General features: G+C 68.9%; 1 pseudogene; it reads right to left on the bottom strand.

Annotated features, from left to right (window-relative positions):
- Positions 1-235: 235 nt before the first annotated feature.
- LOC131403859 (actin-like protein 9) lies at positions 236-1,496 on the bottom strand (annotated as a pseudogene).
- Positions 1,497-1,730: the final 234 nt, after the last annotated feature.

Raw genomic sequence — 1,730 nt, 5'->3', positions numbered from 1 at the left:
GGGAATCAGAACTGGGGTCTCTCCCGGGATGGACCATGGGAGGTGAATTAGGACAGGGCAGAACCAAGGATGTCTTTGGAGGCAGATCTTGGTGGGGTGGGCGTGTGGGGTCAGAGCAAGGCGAGTCTGGGTGGGTCCAGGAGTGGACGAGGCCGGGACCTGAGGGAAGGGAGGACAGAGCCGGCTGGGTAGCAGAAGCTTTACTGCCCACAACACTCCCCACCCCTGCCCCGCGTCAGTAGCACTTTCAGTACACGATGGGGGGCCCTGCTCCTCGTACTCCTCCCGCAGGACCCAGCAGGACTGGAAGGCGCGCAGCGAGGCCAGGACGGAGCCCCCGATCCACACCGAGAGGCTCCTGCTGGGCCGGGCCGTCACCACCGCGCGGGCCTCGCAGGGCAGACCGCGCAGCAGCTCCGCGCGGAAGCGGCCCTCGAACCCCGCGAAGAGCGAGGAGCCCCGGCAGAGCAGCACGTTCTGGGCCACGTCCGCCCGCACCTCCAGGGGCACCCTGAGAAAACCCCGTGTGGCCATGGTGGGGAGGCCGACGGGCGACAGCCCTGGGATCGCGGGCGGGCTGAAGAGCAGCTCCGGGCACTGGAACAGCTCCTTGCCCAGCGTGACCGTCCGCCCGTCCGGCAGCTCCAGGCTCTGCCGGTCTTCCTGCTCGGGCCGGGCCTGCTCCTGGAGCAAGTCGGCTGCCACGTAGCAGTAGCGATGCTTAATGTCCTCCACGGTGTCCAGGTCCTGCTGGCCCAGCTGCACGCCGGAGCCGAGCAGCATCTCCGCCAGGAAGGCCGTCAGGTGGGGGTGCCCGCCAGGTCCAGGCGCTCCGTGGCGTGGGGCACCTTGTAGCCCTGGAAGACCCGCACCGTGGAGGTGACCCCGTGGCCCGTGTCCACCACCAGCCCGCTGACCCGCCCGTGCGCGTAGACGGACAGCACGGACTGGGAAGCCACGTACGTGGCGGGGGAGCGCAGCGACTCGAAGGCCACCTCCACCAGCTTCTCGCGGTTGGTGGCGGGGCTGAAGGGCGGGTCTGAGAAGAGCAGCGGGTGGTCCTGGGTGGCCACGCGGAGGTCGTGCTCCAGCAGGTGGCGCCAGATGAGCTGGGCCGCGCTCCAGTCCACCACGAAGCCTCTCCGCACCGGCTGCACCAGCGTCACCTCGGGGCGCGCGCGCGCGCGCGCGCGGCCTCGCCCATGAACGTCTCCAGCGCCTGCTGCCCGGTGGGGGCCGGCTTCTGGGGCTGGCAGCCCACGATGGTGGCCACGGTGTAGGTGGGCCGCGCCTGCCCCACCAAGCCCACCTTACAGGTGCCTGTGCCCGTGTCGATGACCACCGCTCCGGTCTTTGGTGGCAACCTGTCGCCCACCGTGCTGGGGGCGTCCTGCTGCAGGGTCTTGTTTCCCGGGGTTGAGCAGGGTGTCAGGCCAGACCCGGGGGGTCTCTGGGGAGGACTGGGGCTCCAAGGGGGTGGAGTGATTTGCATCCATGGCTGCAGGTGGCCGGGTGGCCTGCTTGGCAAAGCTGACCCCTTTCCTCTGGGGTGCAGAGGTGTGGGGGCAAAAGGTGAGGCCGGGCCTGTGGCAGGCACAGGCAGAGAGGGAGAGGGGCTGACCAGTGGTCTGTGACATCACCCTGCCCTCTGCCCCCTTTAGAAGACGTCACAATGAAGGGGTGGGGATAGGGCCCCTCCCTGTCCCAGAAAGCTCCCAGGACACTCATCT

This window comes from Diceros bicornis, unplaced genomic scaffold (assembly GCF_020826845.1).
Source record: "Diceros bicornis minor isolate mBicDic1 unplaced genomic scaffold, mDicBic1.mat.cur scaffold_93_ctg1, whole genome shotgun sequence".
In the NCBI taxonomy this organism is placed as follows: domain Eukaryota; kingdom Metazoa; phylum Chordata; class Mammalia; order Perissodactyla; family Rhinocerotidae; genus Diceros; species Diceros bicornis.
Note: the sequence above shows the minus strand (reverse complement) of the source record. Positions and strands in the feature narration are given on the sequence as shown.